The following is an 18,353-nucleotide window of genomic DNA, read 5'->3' on the forward strand; positions in this document are numbered from 1 at the left end:
TAAACAAGCCATCCTCTCTCTCACCATGAGACTTGTGCATTTGCTTTTCTCTCTGCCTGGAACCCACACCCCCATCCAGCTTGTCTAACAAGTGATCATACGTTAGGTCTCAGCTTAGACATCACCTCCCCTGGGAAGTAGTGTCTGGTCGCCTCATCTTCCCACACATGATTTTCTCTGTTCTCACAGCCTCTGTACTTAATGCCATGGCACTTAACACAGTATATTTGCCTTGTACGGACCCCCCTTGATGGCCTAATCCAGCAAACTGTAATAGTTTAAGCATCAACTCTAGAGTTAGACTCTAGGGTTCAGATTCTGGTTCTGCAACTGACTAGCTGTGTTATTTTAGGTAAGTTAACTAATCTTTCTGTGACTCAATTTTCTCATCTGTAAAATAGGATTTATATATAATACATCTACTACATGTGGTTGTGGTGAGGATTAGATATTGAGGGCTTAGGACAGAGCCTGGTCTATAGCTAGCACCTAGGAAGCTATTATTATTTTGTAAATTTCTTGAAATCAGAACCACCATCTTGTTTACCACCATCCTTAGTTTCTGATACAGAATGCCTGATATAGAGTAGATGGTCAGTATCCTTTGGTGACTTGAATAAAGTTGTGATCCAATGAGGACCATCCTTTCATGGGACCCGAATTGGAGATAAAAGAGCAATGTCTTGATAGTGAGATAAGCTACTCACAGAGGCTCAATTTCAAAGTGAAGAGAAGCCTTCCACCCAAAATGTCTGGAAGTCAAAGTACTGGCCCTGGTGCTCCCTGAAGGGGACTCTTGACTCAAGCCTCTGGGACATATGCCTCATCACATCACGGGTGCAAGCAGCATATTCTCAAAAGGACTACAGATTCTCGGCAATGGCAGACCCTTCCGTCCCTGCCTCCTCAACACACACACCTCCTTCCATCCCACCCCCTTGCTTCCTAGATCAGGAAATTCCTCAGAAGCTTTGAAACCCATTACATTGACCCTAGGAATCAGCCTTTGAATTTCCCAGCAGCTTGCTAAGGCCCAGGGTGTCCCTTGGAGGAATATAAAAGAGCTTGCTCTGGCTAAGGGAGTGTAGTACCCCTCTTTTCCTTGTTTGATTAGTGAGGTTGCTAGCTGAGCCATCACACCCTTTTTGGTGCACAGACTGAGAACTGCCCTACATCAGCCCTTCTGCCCAGTGGGGTCTGGAAGCACCAGCGCACCCGGGAATGGTGCAGAGCCACCCACGCAGGCCAGAGTCTGCGATGACTTAATCAAACTCACACTCCTGCAGGCGTCTGCATTCAGCCCCCACAGAGTGAAAAGAGAACATAAATTATGAGAAAGACACAGTCACTTTGCAGAAATTACCCCGAGCCAGCGTGAAATTTGTACACGGACAGAAACGATGAGATTTAGTACGAATTTTTAAAGGCCTGGTCTTATTCAATGCTGAACTGGAGTGGGCTACATCCCAATGAGCTGTGAGGAAGCCTCTCTGATGATCGTCTGCACCCTCCTCGATTCCATCTGTTATTGAATAAGATTTTATAATCATTACCTTTGCAATTCTCATTTTAAGGCTTTTATTTCCCCTAACACTAAGGAGATTGACAACACTATATAAACATAAGCATTAAAAAATGAAATGAAACTAAATGGCACCTCCTTGAATTATTATTATTATTTTGCCTTTGAGTAAAGTGAACCAGAAAAGGTTACACAAAATGTCAAAGGTCGTAGAACATGACAGCCACAGAGACCAGACTCCTGGGTTCCAGATTTCTACAAACATTATCTCATCTATTCCTCAATCTGTGAGTTGGGTGCTCTTATCCCACCATTATACAGCTAAGGAAGCACTCTCCTGAATGGGATGAGACTGGATTCTGAGAGCAGATATTTGATGAAAAAATGTAGTTAGAATTTTCCACATCTGGGTGACTGAGAAAATTTTAACTGTAAATAAGGGTGTTCAACAAGCTTACCAGTATTGGCAAAGAGAGTTCCAAATGCCATGCCCAGGCTGACTTTCTTCCTCTCGTCTCTCTAGGAGAGTGGTTTGTTGACATTTGAAGGGTCATTGACGCGGATGGCGGCTTGCCTGGGCCCATGGCACTGCCAGAAATCACAAGACCAAGCTGAAAAGACACAAAGAAGTTCCCCCTTTGGCTCCAGGCGCCTCCTGACTTGAATAAAAGATAGCGATTTAGCAACACTGCACTCAGTTTCAAAGAAGAGGTTTGCATCATCCCTTTGAGAAATATCACCTTGAGTCTGTCTTAGGAAAGAATAGGAAGTAGAAATTTTTCAAACCTAATCTCCTCCTAGTACTTCCATCCTCTGCAGCTCTCCTAGGTAGGTGGGTAGGAGGGGAAACAGTGACGCTACAGATAGGTCAAGGCCATGCCTTGATAAACGAGGATAAGGATATAATTTGCCAGAGTCCTCCTTTCCAGACTCGGGCCTAACGTTTCTCGTTTTTCGCTCTCTGCCCCCAGAAATGCCTTGCTGGGCAGAGCCCTGTCTGCTAAACCTTTGCCATCTCTGCTGCCTCCTTCCCAAACTTCACTGCTGGGAAAGACTCCCCCTGGCCTCTGTTCCCACAGAATCTTCAAGCAGCTTCCTGGTGAGTATGTGAGCTTCTTCCTGCATAACTGCCAGGAACTGGTATTGGTTAGTGTGTTCCACCTAACAGGTAATATATTCCTGTTTTAACAGGGGCTTCTTGAGACACCATCTTTTTTTTTTCTTTATTATTGGCTTTTTGAAACTAAATACATGTATTACTTTGATTAAGACAGAAATTATGTAAAAGAAGAAAAACATTGGGGCTTTTATAAGATTATACATTAATTTTCTCCTCTGTGGATCAAATAATTACAGTTCTAAAACCATTCCTTTTAAATCAGTCATTTTCCAATTTTTATTCTTCAATGTGATTGATTCTCCCCTGTGTATTCTTCAAGAAAGTCTCAGGCTAACTAAAACACTTCCCAACAGGACCCGAAAATATATATGATCTGATATATGCTTCTGTTTTCTTAATTTTTTTATGTTTATCAAGTCATTCTTGATGTTTGTCACTAATGTCTTATTTATTTATTTAAATCATGAAGTCTTTGCTATTTTATTTATTTTTTATTGAGGTATAATTGATACACAACATTATATTAGTTTCAAGTGTACAACATAATGACTCAATAGTTGTATATATTGCGAAATGATCACCACAGTAAGTCTAGTTAATATCTGTTACCATACATAGTTACAGAATTTGTTTTTCTTGTGATGAGAACTTTTAAGATTTACTCTCTTAGCAACTTTCAAATATGCAATACAGTGTTATTAACTATAGTCGCCATGCTGTATGTTACATCCCCATGTCTTATTTATTTTATAAGTGGAAGTTTGTACCTTTTGACCCCCTTCACCCATTTGGCACACCCCCGCCCCCTACCTCTGGCAACCACCAATCTGTTCTCTATGTCTATGAGTTTATCTTTTTTTTAGATTCCACATATAAGTGAGATCACATGGTATTTGTTTTTCTCTGACTTATTTCACTTAGCATACTTCCCTCAAGTTTCATCCATGCTGTCGCAAGTAGCAAGATTTCATTATTTTTTATGGCTGAATAAAATTCCATTGTATGTATATACACCACATGTTCTTTATCTAGTCATCTGTCGATGGACACTTAAGTTGTTTCCATATCTTAGCTATTATAAATAATGCTGCAGTGAACATAGAGGTGCATATATTTTTTCGAGTTAGTGTTTTGTTTTCTTTGGATAAATACCCAGAAGTGAAACTGCTGGATTGTATGGTAGTTCTAATTTTAATTTTTTGAGGAACATCCCTACTGTTTTCCATAGTGGCTGCCCCAGTTTACATTCCCTCCAACAGTGCACCAGGGTTCCATTTTCTCCACATCCTTGCCAACATTTGTTATTTCTTGTCTTTTTGATAATAGGCATTCACAGGTGTTAGGTGATATCTCATTGTGGTTTTGATTTGCATTTCCCTGATGATTAGTGATGTTGAGCATCTTTTCATGTACCTGTTGACCATCTGTATGTCTTCTTTAGAAAAATATCTATTCAGCTCCTTTGCCCATTTTTTAATCAGAGTGTTTGGGTTTTTTTGCTATTAAATTGTATGAGTTCTTTATGTATTTTGGATATTAACCCCTTATCAGATATATAATGTGCAAATATTTTCTCCCATTCAATAAGTTGTCTTTTAGTTTTGTTGTGGTTTCCTTTTCTGTGCAGAAGCTTTTTAGTTTGATGTAGTCCTACTTGTTTATTTTTGCTTTTGTTGCCTTTGCTTTTCATGTCAAGTCCAAAAAATCATCACCAAGCCCAACATCAAGGAGCTTACCATCTATGTTTTCTTCTATGAGTTTTATGGTTTCAGGTCTTACATTCGAGTGTTTAATCCATTTTGAGTTGATTTTTGTATATGGTGTAAGATAGTGGTCCAGTTTCACTCTTTTGCATATGGCTGTCCAGTTTTCCGAGCATCACTTATTGAAGAGACTGTCCTTTCCCCATTGTATATTCTTGGCTCCTTTGTTGTAAATTAATTGACTATATATGCATGGGTTTATTTCTCGGCTCTCTATTCTGTTCCATTGATCTATGTGTCTGTTTTTTTGCCAGTACCATACTGTTTTGATTATTATAGTTTTGTAATATAGTGTGAGATCAGGGAGCATGATGCCTCCAGTTTTGTTCTTCGTTCTCCAGATTGCTTTGGCTATTTGGGGTCTTTTGTTCCATACAAATTTTAGGATGTTCCTTCTATTTCTGTGAAAAATGCCATTGGATTTTGATAGGGGTTGTATTGAATCTGTAGATTGCTTTGAGTAGTATGGACATTTTAACAATATTAATTCTTCCACCCCATGAGCATGGAATATCTTTCCATTTATTTGTGTCTTCTTCAATTTCTTTCATCAGTGTCTTATAGTTTTCAGTGTATCAGTCTTTGACCTCTCTGGTTAAATTTATTCGTAGGTATTTTATTCTTTTGGATGCAGTTGTAAATGGGATTGTTTTCTTAATTTTTCTTTCTGATATGTCATTATTAGTGGATAGAAATGCAATAGGTTTATGTATATTAATTTCATATCCTAAAACTTTACTGAATTCGTTTATTCTGACAGTTTTTTGGTGGAATCTTTAGGATTTTCTATATATAATATCGTGTCATCTACAAATAGTGACAGCTTTATTTCTTCTTTTCCATTTTGGAAGCCTGTTATTTCTTTTTGTTACCTGATTGTTCTGGCTAGGACTTCCAATACTTTGTTGTGTAAAAGTGATGAGAGTGGGCATCCTTGTCTTATTCCTGATCTTAGAGGAAAAGCTTTCAGCTTTTTACTCTTGAATATGACGTTAGCTGTGGGCTTGTCATTTATGGCCTTGATTATGTTGAGGTACGTTCCCTCTAGACCCACTTTATTGAGAGTTTTTATCAGAAATAGATGTTGAATTTTGTCAAATGCTTTTGCTGCATCTATTGCGATGATCACATGATTTTTATCCTTCATTTTATTAATGTGGTGTATCACATTGATTTATTTGCAGATGTTGAACCATGTTTGCATCACTGGAATAAATCCCACTTGATCATGGTGTATGATCCTTTTAATGCATTGTTGAATTTGGTTTGCTAATATTTTGATGAGGATTTTTATATCTATGTTCATCAGGGATATTGGCCTATAATTTTCTTTTCTTGTGGTGTCTTTGTTTGGTTTTGGTATCAGAGTAATGCTGGCCTTATACAATGAATTTAGAGGTGTTCCCTCCTCCTCTATTTTCTGGAAGAGTTTGAAAAAGATTGGTATTAATTCTTTTTTGAATGTTTGGTGGAATTCACCAGTGAAGCTGTCTGATCCTGGACGTTTGTTTCTTGGGAGGTTTTTGATTACTGGTAATTGATCTGTTCAGATTTTCTATTTCTGCATGATTCAGTCTTGGAAGGTTGTGTGTTTCTAGGAATTTATCCATTTTTTCTAGGTTATCCATTGAGATAACATTCTAAGCTAAAAGTGTCATAGTAACCAGAGGGAAGATTGTCTGGGGCTTCTTGAAGTAGCCCCAAATAGGCAACTGCCAACAATTACTTTCTCTGGCGTTTGTTAAATTGTGATTCATATTCCCCCCATTGCTTGATTGAGTCCTCTAGATAGGGCCAGGAGGAGACAACAGATCTTAAATGGCAGTGTTTATTAAAGCCTGGCTCACCTGCAATGCCTGCTTCTGCCCAAGAAGGTAGGGAAGACTCCAAGGAGCCTCTGAGAAGCCCCACATCTCCCAGCCTGTTATCCCAGAGCATCACTGGCAGGTATAGACCAAGCATATACACATCCACATGTGAGTCTTGACTGCAGAGGAAGGGGAGATGGAATGATCAAGATTGTCAGTAAGCTTGGGAAATAAAGAAGAAAAGTCAAGCCATGAGCCATGGATTCTCAAGACCTTGAGATGCAAAGTAGCAGAATATAAAGACTTTGAAACACAATGGCTGTACATGGTGGGAAGAATCTGGGAACTTAGCATACAGAATTAAAAATTACATGACCAGTGGCCGACCCTGTGGCATAGCGGCCCAGGGTTTGCCCATTCAGACCCCGGGTGAGGACCTACGCACTGCTTATTAAGCCATGCTCTGGCAGGCGTCCTGCATAAAATAGAGGAAGATGGGCAGAGCTGTTAGTTCAGGGCCAATCTTCCTCAGCAAAAGGAGGAGGATTGGCAACAGGTGTTAGCTCAGAGCTAATCTTCCTCTCTCACCCCCCCAAAAATTACATGACCAAATGAGTGTTGTTCTTCAAAGTAGTCTCCTTGGCAGGGTTGATACTTATTCTAAAAATGCTTCTTAGCTCAAAATGTTTGGCCATTTCCAGCTTTAAAATTACTTCCCAATATTATGACACATTCTTTTGATATCTCCTTAACGATGCCTAATCTTTGTCTCTGGAGGATGGATGTAAATTTTGGAAAACAGACAGTGGTCATTAGGAGTCGAATCTGATGCATAAGTTGCATTATACCATCCCACCACTCCCCTGATCCCCTGCAAAGTGACTGTGAGGTAATGAAGCTAAATTTCTTGTATAATTTGTAAAATTATCCTGAAGACCATCTTAAAAGAAGGGTAGAAGAGTTACTGGAAGGTCTGTATGAAGCAACCAAAGCATCTTTGGAATAAGTATACAGCCTTTCAGAGTGGCTACTTAGAAATGTGTAACACTCACTAGGGTACATAGGCCTGGGCAAGAGTCCTTAAAAAAATAATGTCCTTCTGTTAGAGCCACAATCAAAAGCACATAGTATTTTGCCTTATTTCTATCTCTGAAACTTGAATAAGGGAAACAAGTTCCTTAAATTTTCAGAACGTTCTAGAAAACTCTCCTCTGCTTACCTCCTCCTGTACACATGAGAGACAGCAAGAGACGGAGAACGTGAGATCATGTGAACATGAGAGAGAGAAACATAATGTATTTTGTCAATGGAATATGATAATTTCATTTTCCTACCAGCTAGAACTCTTTTTTCACTTGATAATTCACTAATTCACTGCAGAAAGTTTAAGTATTGGGTTTCCTGCCCCCAAGCTCTTTAGACCAAAACTATAAATTCTAGCAATGTGTTCATTTAAGGCAAAGGTCATTACAAAAACAAAAAATAATTTGTAAAACACACACACACACACAGATCAAGTTTGTAAAAAAAATAAATTTCATGTTTAGGATTCACAAAGGCCACATTAGTGATTTTAGAAGCCAAGTGCCAAGAGAATAGAGATGTTGAACACTATAGCTCCTCTGTTCTGAATTGAGCAGAAGTAAATTTATTTGAATAGTTTGATTAGATCTATTAGATTATATTTTGCATGTAACTAGAGTACAACCAGTCCTGGGAGACCTCACTGACTGTTCAATTGCCTGCTGACCAGAGGTGAATGTTGTAGGTTGACATTTGGATCAATTAGAAACCTCCACATCCGAGTGCCACCTTCCAAAAGAAAGAAGTGGAAGTGTATTGGCCATGGGCTGGTGCCAGCCATGCTGAGACTGAGGAGATGTGGTCTAATGGAAGTCTGGAAGCTTGGACTCCCCTTCAGTCTTCCCTCATGTAACTGCCTGCAGTGTCTCCCCTCCACCACGGGGATAGGACTCAGAACCAGGAGCCTTGGGGAGAACCTAGATTGCTGGGCATGTGTCCAGTGCCCTGGACAGTGTGCTGCCTGAAGCCAGTACTGGTGTCCCTCAGTTCCCTTCCCTGAAATCACAGGTCCACAGCACAGCCAGACTCCCTCCCCACTTCTCTCAAGTCAGCTATGAGCTTATGGGCATAAGGCTCAATTGTCATTGAGGAGAGGAAGACCTGGGAAGGAAGGTCAACAGCCAAGATCAAGCTGTGTGCCCTCAGGGCATTGTCTCATTATGTGCACAGCTCCTCCAGATCCCAAGGCTGTCCCAGGTGACCCCTGGAAGTCTTGCACCCCCATCCTTGCCCAGGACACTCGTCTCTCTCCCAGCCCTTCTGACCTTTGAGGGAACTAAGAGCCTGGCCCTGAGATCAGCTGAGACAGGATGGAGCAAATAGTGCAGCACAGACCAGGAAAGTGTAGGCGCTCTCCTCTACCTTCCCTCCGAAAGTAAACAGTGATGATGATGATGATGATGATGATGGTGATGATGATGGTAGCAGAGTTTTGGAGAGCAAATACCACGTGCCAGCCATTTCATAGACTTTATTATCTGAATACGCAAAGAAACTTTGTAAAGAGGCAATGGGAAAACACAGCTTGGACTAGATGAGTCATCTGACCGCAAGTCCTTATTCTCTTTACCTGTTCTTCTCTTGTGGCCTGGCCTAGATGCCCTCTCCTCTGGGAAATCTTTCCTGTCTTCCCTTGCTCTCCCTGTAGGTTGAGTGTCTTCCCCAATGCTCCTGCAGCACCCTGGGCTTCTCTCTGTCAGAACACTTGGCCCAGCACTGGGATTGTCTGTTAAACGTGCCTGTCCTCCTCAATTAGGCTGTGAGCTGCAAGAACCTGGCTTTGTCTCTGTAAGTCCAACCTAGCCCAACACTAAGAACAGAGGATGCACTCAGCAAATGGTTGCTGAATGGATGGATGGATGGATGGATATCTGCACACAATGCCTGGATTCAACAGATACTGAATACCTCTTATGTGCCAGGCATTGTGCTAGGTGCTAAGAATTCAGCAGTCGCTAAACAGTCATGGTTCCTGCCTTTAAGGAGCTTCTGGTTAGGTTTATAAGTTTATGAGCCCTAATTCCTTTCCTTTGCCCCCCTGGAGAAATCTACCTGAGAGTCTCTTTCTCAGTGTTTGGGATATACAGCCAGCCTCTCCTGCATGTAGAAGACAGAGCAAGGGTCTGGACCATATTCCTGTTCTACCTGTAGAGAGCATAATGTAAATGTAGATGGCAGTGGTGGGAGAGAAGCACAACCTTCTGTCTTTTGCTTCACTATTCAGAGGCTCCTACTGCCTATGACAGTCCCTCTCAGGGTCACACTACAGCTATTCACCTTTCCAGGCACCTACTGACCTCCTCAGTCATGCTCTAGTGTAGCAGATGCCAGAACTTTCCATCTTCCCACACTGAGTGTAAATCACAGAGCGTTATGTAAGACAGACACCAGCACTGCTCACCCTTTGTTCCCTCCCCTTGGCAGAAGGAAATGATAACTGCGTGCTATTGAGCAGATGCTGTGTCTCAGGCAATTACTTTTCTAAGCCCTCAACCAACCTGCAAGATAAGCATCACAGCTAAGGGAATGGAAGCTGGGCAGACTTGCTCAAGACCACAGTGGATTTGAACTCAGGTCTTGCTAGATCTGTAGTGGGTGCTTATCCCACTACACCAGACTTTATGGAGCAAAATGAAGGGCTCTGTTTTGAAAAACCAGGGGGATTTGCTGAAAAGAACAAACCTAGTTTTTTGGTAGTCCTACCAAAGGCTGTGCCATTCCTCTGTGGAACTGCAGTATTTCTTCTCACAACCTAAAGATGAAACAGATATCTGCTGGCGGAAGAGAGCTGACAGGAAGGTGCTCAGGAGGCCTTACCAGGGTGACGTTAAATCGCCAGTGAACCAGCGAGCTATGGTAAATGCTTCACTCATGGACAACTTTATAATCCAGCTGGGGGCAGCATGCTGCCTGCCATGCAAATGAGATTCCAGAAAGGCCGGCTGAGGTCAGGGTAAAATGGAGACTTATTCCCAGAGGATGTCATGAGCTGACTGTTAGGGTGCTGTTGAGACCCCAGTGTGTTATAGCAGGTTTCAATCATGGAGGCTAATGTGTGGTGGGGACCAGCTCTGGGCCAGACTCTGGGCTGGGCCCAAGTTTTCAGCCATGAAACTGGCAGTGCCCATGGGTTGGTGAAGTGGCAGTCAGACAAATAAATTTCATGCAGTGTGAGAAGTGCTAAAGTAGGGGTGGCTCCTAGTCACACCTCTGCAAGTGTGAATAAGAGCCCCTGCCCTCCAGGGCATACAGTTGCTGTGGCCTGTGTAAGACAACGGCACAAATGCCTGAGAGCAAATGGCAGTCATTCATTCAATGAACATCTGTGGGCCAATGAGAAGACAAGGCTGGTAAGACATAGCCCTTAATCTCAAGTTGCCTGTCTTTTGAGCATCATTCCACACATTTTACAAAAGAGAGAAAATACTTCCAGAAGGCTTGTTAACTTGCCTGGGGTCATGGAGCTGGTGTGTGCAGACGCAGAATTGGGACACTAGACTATCTGACCACAAAGCCTATATCTTTCCATGACACAGCAGGTGCTGAAATGACTCTGAAATGGTCCGCTAAATGAATTGCAGATTACCTACTACATCTGTAAGCATTCCCTGGAGTTTGAAGAGATACTTTGATACAAGGCCAGTGGCTTGTTCATGAGCCCCATCAGGCCAATTGGCTCAGAGGCCTAGAAAAAGCCAAACTGTTGCAGCAACACTTCCTGGGAGCCAGTTCATATCGCAGAGGGAAGGACTGTGGGCCTCGCCTGAATAGCCCACAACAGTTGGATACCCTCTGTGGTAGACAAAGAGATGCGCCACCCAAATCCCGGAAGGACTTGCTGCCCAGCTGGGGGAGACCTGGCAGCAGATGCCTCCCACTGTCAGCTCCTTTGGAATCTGTCTCAGTGCAAAGTGCCATCTCACCTGGGGCCCCACCCTTCTTGGACAGCCCGTATTCAGTGGCGCAGAGCCCCACAGTTTCCACCCAATGTGGGATGGGTGATGCTGGCTCCTGAGCTCCGCACCAGGTTGACCAAGGCTTCGTGGGACCTACGTTATAATTTGACTTCTCCCTCTGCACAATGCTGCTTCCTCCCTTTCATTTCACAGGTGTTCATCCCTAATAGACATCTTGTACTCCACAGTTTGTCTCAGCATCTGCTCCCAGAAACTCCAAGCTGCAACAGTATTGAAGACCTTTAGAAGTATGCACGTGTGAGGAGAGGGGTGGGGAGAGTGAGGCAAAGAAACAGCACAGCCCTTGCTCTTAAGATGCTCATCATCGGGCACCAGGAGAGAAGTGTGGCTGGCTCAGCTCAAACTCCCATCTGTGGAAGATGAGCTCCGAGTATAATCCTCCTGCCTCTGCCTGAGAGCCAGCACAGCGGGGCCTTCCTTGGCGCTCAGCCTGCTCAGGGTGCATCACGGGGCTGGGGCAGCATGAGGAGCCCTTCTGGCCCTGGACACCAGCTTCTTCCCAGCTGATCTGCCAGTTACTCTGCCCACAACCTTCTCTTCATATCCACTGACACCGTCCTGGGCCAAGCCACCAGCATCTTTCCTCAGCTGTGTCACCGGTTCCGTCTCCGGCCCCCTGCTTCCCGTCATTCTCCACGCCACATCCACAGTGACCTCAAAATACAAGGCAGATCGCTTCCTCCGCAGCTTAAAGCCTTCCAATGTCTTCTTATTGCTTTTAGTATAAAATCTACTCCACATAACGTGGTCTACGAAATTCCTCGTGGTCTGGCCCTGCCTATGTTTCTGACCTCAGCAAATGTTTTTTCGAGGTTCTGCCACATGCCAGGCACTGTGCTAGGTGCTGGAGATACAACAGTGAACAAAACAAAGTTCCTTCCTCTGATGAGCCTCCATCATAGTGGGGAGAGACAGACAATAAACAGGCAAATAAATAACAATGTGTCAGATAATGATGTGTCATGGAGGAAAAAAAGAAAGTGCCCAGGGTGGGTGAGGGGGGCAGTGAGGAGGGGGAGGAGACAGTGTCCATAATAAATTGACATTTCAGCAGAGACATAAAGGGCTTTACCACAGGGAGCCATGTAGATATCTGGTGTGTGTGTTGGCGGGAAGGCAGGGAGTGCTCCAGCAGAGGAAGGAGCAGGTGCAAAGGCCCTGAGGTGGGTGTGTGCTCAGCATGTTTCAGGAAAGCAAGGTGACTGCTGGAGCAGAGTGAGTGAGGAGGGATGGTAGGAGAAGAGTTCAGGAGCACATAGAGTCTCGTGGGCCACCATACAAGCTTTAAATGACGCTCTGAATGAGATGGAGCTGTGAGAGGGTTTGGGCAGAGCAGTGCCATATCTGACTTAACATTTTAAAAGAATATCTGGCTGCTGGGGTTGTGGAGTGAGAGGGGCAGCAGGAGATCAGGTAGGCATCCTCCAGGTAGGGTTGGATTAGGAGGGCAGCAGTGGAAGTGGGAAGAGTGGTCAGAGTCTAAATGTGCGGGGGAGGAACTGGACTTGCTGATAATCGGCTATAGGGTGTGAGATGGTCACAGATAACTGCAAGGATTGGGACCTGGGCAGGGTAAGAGTAGCCTTCTTTTTACTGGGATGGGGAAGACAATGGGAGGGACAGGTATTGAAGGGAAATTAGGAGTTCCGCTCGGACACATCAAGTTCAACATTTCATCTCTTAGCACTCTCCCTGAACTCACTGCACTCTCACGCTTGTCATCCATCAGTTTCTAAAAAATCAAGCTCATTTTACCTCAGGGCCTTTGCACTTGCTGCGCCCTCGGCCAGCTGCTCCCTCATTCTGCGTAGGCAGGGGAGAGCAGCCATCTGATAGACAGACAGGGCTCTGACCCTCAGGCACCTTCTTCCTTCAGGTCTCAGCAGGATTGTTGCTTCCTGCTCATGTGTTGAAAGTAGCTCCCCGCCTACCAGTCACGTAAGTTGTGCTTTTTTTTGGTAGCATTTATCACTATCTATACCTTTCTGTTCATTCATTTATCTTCTAGTCTGCTGGCTCCATGAGAATCAGGACCATGGCTCTCTTGCTTCCTAGCACCGAGCTCAGTGCCTGGCACACGGCAGTTGCCCAATAAACATTTGTTAAATTAATTTAACAAAGAATAGAAACTACTGCCCTGTATTCCGGGGGCTCACATCCTGGGAGAGGAGAGGTCACTAAATGCTAGCCACGTGTGAGAAAGAGCAAGTGCAGACAGGGCCAGAGAAACGCCTAGTGGGAAAGGGGCAGAGTCGGGGTCTGGCAGGGAGGGCCTCGGCAAGGCCAGAGAGGGAGCGAGAGAGAGAGAGAAAGAGAGCACGAGCTGGAGCAGGTGGAGAGCTGTGCTGTAGGCAGCAGGGGAAGTCGTGGGTTGTGGACGACCAGACCCTGGCCCACCGGGAAGGAGAGCAGAGGCAGGCAGGGCAGGCAGGGCTGGGCTTCTCTCCTCCGTGTGGCCAGCAGAGGGAGGGGACACAGTGCTCCACCGGCACCAGGGCAGGGAGCACCGAGAATGGAACTACCAGCATCATCTGGCTCAAAGCTCCTAGAAAGCTCCTTCTCCAGGTGGTGGAGGGAGGCGCAGCAACCACAAATCAGAATTAACTGCAGCTGTCATGCAGAGGGTAGTTCCCCAGCATGTCCTTACAGACACTGGGAGGAAAGAAACCTCACTGGGTTCAGCCACCAGGGCCAGTCCAGGTGTGTTCTAACCCCACCAACCCCTGCTTGACCCCCGCAATCAGAGCTTCTCTCCTAACAAATCCTGACCTCGAAAATGTTCGCCTTGAACACAGTTGGAAAGTAGCCTTCCTGCCAAGGTTAAGGCCTGAAGAAATATAGCTACTGAAAAATACTGAAACACTCTCTGTGCGTCAACCCCCACCCTCCCAAGACTCCCCTCTCCAGCCTGGAAGGTTTTTCTGAGGCTGTGGGTGGGCCCATGAGGAGCGACTTTTCCACATCACCAGTGGAAGGAGGCAGTTTGTGTCAGCTCAGAGCAGGGAGGGAGCAGGGGCGAGTGGTGGGACAGGAAAGCCGTGCTGGGAACGCCAGCAGGGGTAAAGGCAGTCTGGCAGATCTCCTGGGAACTAGTGGCACTGACTGTATTCAGCAGCAGCTTTCAGAGGAAAGCGTGGCTAAGCCTGTGGATTTCTCTGTTGTGGGGTATTTTTCTTGGCTTCCAGTGTGGTCTCCCTTCCCCATGACTCCAGCTAGGGTCTGCACCAGGATTAAGCTGGCTGCCCTAAAAGACAGGACCCGTTGTATCAGCACTATGTCTGGCACAAAGCACTATGTCTGGCACAAAGGGAATGTGCTCAATTAGAAGAAAGACCCCCTCCCCCCAAGACTTCTGGGCACCCCAGAGGCAGTCCCAGGCACTTCTGGGGTGATAGGGGGCATACCCACATGTGTGAGAAGTGTGGTGGGGCCTGGCCCTGGGTCCTTTCCTCTCCTGGGTTTTTAACCCTCCTCTGAACCTTGGAGGCCTTCTCCGCAGGTCGTCCTCCCTGGCTGTGCTGTGTGGGGCCGCTGCTACCTGAATCCCACCTGGGCTCCCGCCCGCTCACAGTCTGGTCCTTCGCTGCCTCCCAGTGGCTGTCTAGGCTCACTGCATCCTGACCGCTGAGCTCACTCTTTTTACTCCCCTTATTTCCCCGAAACATGGTAAACATTGCATTCCTACCATATGCTTAACCCTTTCTCTAGGGCTGTAGGGACACAGTGCCTACCCTAAAGAATATATAATCTCCCCAGGAGGTGAAGGCATACCCACAGGGGAACAATGAAACCAAATAAGGCAGCACGTGATTTCAGGGGAAATGTGATATTATGATTTATAATAAGAAATATATATTTGGTCTTCATCCACTGTTCCTGGCACAAAGCTCTTAAAACTCTTGGAATTTCCTAAGTGATGAGCTCGATAAAGGTCTCTTTTGTTAGATTAATGAGGTGACTTTTGGAAAGCACTAAGGATGGGGGCTGGTTGCTGGAGAACTAATCATGTGGTGAGAACATTGCAACTTTCAGTCCCATCTCCCCTGACCTCCACGGAGGGGAGAGGGGCTGGAGGTTGAGTCAATCAACGATGGTCAATGATTCAATCAATCATGCCTCCATAAAAACTCAAAAGGATTGGGTTCAGAGAAGTTTCAAGTGGGTGAACACATGGAGGTTCGGGGAGAGTGGTGCACTTGGAGAGACGTGGGGTTCTGTGCCCCTTCCCACATACGTTGTTATATGCATCTCTTCCATCTGGCTGTTCCTGAGTTATATCTTTTTATAATAAACCAGTAATCTAGTAAACAAAATGTTTCTGAGTTGTGTGAGCTGCTATTTCAAATTAAGCAAGCCCAAGGAGGAGTTGTTGGAACCTCCCATCTATAGCCGGTCAGTCAGAAGCACAGGTAACAACCTGGGCTTGCAGCTGGTGTCTGAAGTGGGGGGTGGGGGCAGCCTTGTAGGACTGAGCCTTTAACCTGTGGGATCTGCTGCTATCTCTGGGTAGATAATGTCAGAACTTGAATTGAATTGTAGTTTCAATTGAATTGTAGGACATCCAGCTGATGTCCAAGAATTGCTTGGTGGTGTGGAGAAAACTCCGCTCCCCCCCCCCCACCATTGGAATTGGGTCCCAGAACACTTTAGTTGGTGTCAGAAGTGGGATTTGGTAGAACAGCCTTGACTCACAGAAACATGGTTTGGCAAGTGAAGAGATGAAAGGGTGGGGGATAAAGAACCTTTGATTCCTGGGTGGCCATGTGGTCACCCATGGTATGCAGCAGAGCTGTGCTGAACTCAGTTATTAAAGGTAAAAGTTACCAATGGAATTTAGAAATGGATCCAACTCCTAGGATGTTGATTCCCTGGATATATACGTGCTATAGAAGCATGCTAAATATACAGTCCTTTGGTTATTATTTCCTATAATAGCTAAAAGTGAAAGTAAAAGAAAGAAGCTTGATGCTGAACTATGCTCAGATTCAGGTCCACCTAAGCTTTGGCCACTAGCCTTACAGCTGCCTAGAAAGGGAAAAGTTATGCAGGGGTAACAGAAAGTACCTCTAAGACCTCTGGTCACCAAGAAGCTAGTCAATGCAGGGGGAGGGCAAAACCAAGAAACTACTAACTGCTGATCTGTGGATCAGCATCATCAGCTTCCTGAGGAACCTTTGCTAACATGGATGGTGAGACCAACTCAATTAGGAGTAGTGCCTTTTGTTTTGATGCTGCTGATGGAAGAGCGTGTTTGGGTTGATGCAGGACCCACAGCTCACTGTGGAACAGTCACGGATGACAATATGTGATCCAGACACACAGGAGATTATTCCCCAGGGAACAGCCACCCTGGTGGACTGGATAAAAGCCACTGTAAGGTCTGTTTACCCTGAGAAGGCTCATGGTCCATCTCCTCCTATGAAAGCCAAGTGAAACACCCCACTTGAAACAGCTGATATGCTTCACATGCAAGCCATGTGGGACTGGCTTTAAGATGACCAGGATATTTATCCACTGAATATGCCTGTTACTCAGGTCATGGTAAATGCTGTGGTTAAGGGGGCGCCTTTCACGTGGGCACCCGTATAACTTTATTGTTGCAAAACTGAAAAACAGTTTGGGAAGCCTTATCTGCCGGTGAAGAGGGAACAGAGACCCTGGTGGAGTCTTCCTAACTTATGGAGCATCTTGAAGGCCAGGCAGAGGAAAGGAGTCGTTGTCCTTGAAATCCCAGGAATCTCAAAACAGAGATGCAAGATGAATCTGACAGCTGAGCATGGGGTCGAGTAGACTCAACAGGCCCCAGGAATAATAAGCATAAAGGGAGCCCTTCAGAGATACAGCCTGCCTGGCCCCTTGAAGTAACTCATCCATGGAGAAGGGAGGCACTGACACTCACAAAGGCATGCACGTGCCTGATCCGTGCTAGGTGTCTTATCAACCGCTGGCTTAATTAACCCCACAGTGGCCTTGTGTAGAAGGTATGTAAAATTTTCCCCACTTCAGAAGTGGAAAAACCAAGGCTCACAGTGGTCAAGTATGAGGTCACACAGCTGGTAAGTGGGGCCAAGCAGGACTTCGAGCCCCTCTGAGATTCTTCAACTGGCTGCTCCTAATAACAACCACAACTAACCCTGCATGTGAGTTCATAATCTGCACCGTGCTCTCATGTGTTTTATTTAATTTAATCCTCATGTCTGTTCCATGAAGCTGGAGGTATTATTTCCATTTTACAGGTAAGAAAATAAAATCTCAAAGAAATAACATGTTCCATGACTCATTGTCTACTGGGTGGCTGAGCTGAGATTTAAAATTCAAACACGGGTATGTCTGATAGCCCAGGATCCTCTATGATACCACAAAGTTCTGGTATGTGTCCCCTCTTGCCATTAAAGTCTAGGGACTGAGAGTTTTCCTGGGAAAGCTGTTCTGCTGTCTCCCAGCCCAAGCTGGGTGTCACCTAAGCTCCCCTACCCATCCCAGACAAGGGTGTGTCCTTGTTGCAGGCAGTCAATAGCACACACCCTCTAAGGACATGGAGAACACGCAGTCCCCACCCTGTATCGGCAGGCATGGCTGATACTATCTGTCAGTTTTTTTACTGCTGCCCTTGAACAGCTCCATTCCCAGGTTCTGTGATGGGGCCTGGTTAGGAACAAATGCCCTGTATTGCAGTGAGAGCCCCAAGGCATGTCTTCTTGAAAATCTCCCATGCCATTTCCCCTGAGAACCCTTTCCCCTGGAGCTGAAAATTTGTGGGGCATTCGCCTCTCCATTTAGAGGGCTTGCCTGTGAGGGAGAAACAACTGAAAGCAACAGAAGCGGTGTGAAAAGGTAAGACAATGATTTCCACTCCCTGAGTGTGGATCCCAGCGTGACTAAGTGACAAAAACAAAGAGGCAGCACAAAGCCAGCATTCAAGCAGCACAGGATCAAAACTAGGGCTCATGTTTATTGGGATTTTACTTGTTAAGCACTAGACATGCTCCGCTCCATATAAACATCATAGCAGCCCAGTGAGAGCAGAATTTTCATATTCCCATTTTACAGAGGAGAAAATAGAGGCTCAGTAAGCTTAGG

The 18,353-nt window shown here is 45.1% G+C and overlaps 1 long non-coding RNA gene across 1 annotated transcript in view; it reads left to right on the forward strand.

Annotated features, from left to right (window-relative positions):
- The first annotated feature begins 1,731 nt into the window (after positions 1-1,731).
- LOC131405734 (uncharacterized) overlaps positions 1,732-18,353 on the forward strand; it is a 193,530-nt gene continuing 176,908 nt past the window's right edge. The window contains exons 1-2 of the long non-coding RNA XR_009220021.1: positions 1,732-2,233; positions 2,494-2,621. This is a non-coding gene — a long non-coding RNA (uncharacterized LOC131405734). The remainder of the gene's footprint in view (positions 2,234-2,493; positions 2,622-18,353) is intronic.

The sequence above is a fragment of the Diceros bicornis genome, chromosome 1 (genome assembly GCF_020826845.1).
Source record: "Diceros bicornis minor isolate mBicDic1 chromosome 1, mDicBic1.mat.cur, whole genome shotgun sequence".
Taxonomy (NCBI): Eukaryota; Metazoa; Chordata; class Mammalia; order Perissodactyla; family Rhinocerotidae; genus Diceros; species Diceros bicornis.